The sequence below is a fragment of the Notolepis coatsorum genome (assembly GCF_963971535.1).
Source record: "Notolepis coatsorum genome assembly, chromosome: 16".
Taxonomy (NCBI): Eukaryota; Metazoa; Chordata; class Actinopteri; order Aulopiformes; family Paralepididae; genus Notolepis; species Notolepis coatsorum.
Genome location: NC_140180.1, coordinates 67,501,887 through 67,502,157, shown reverse-complemented (window position 1 = coordinate 67,502,157; position 271 = coordinate 67,501,887).

Sequence of the window (271 nt, the reverse complement as noted above, 5' to 3'; positions counted from 1 at the left end):
TATAAAGTGTGTACATCTGAACTGGGGAGAGATGACAACCTTTTTAAAAGCGCTGTATGTCTTGCACATTATGAGAAGTGACAATAAAGCTGACTTTGACTTATTATTAATATATATTTGTTTTTAATACAATGTTATCTATAGCACCTTTTTAAGAAGAAAAATAAATAATGTAATTGAATTTATATTTTATTTGACAGTATTTAAAAAAAATTATGGGATTTTTACTTTATGAAGTAGAAATGTAAGACTTTTTTTTCTTGAACAACAG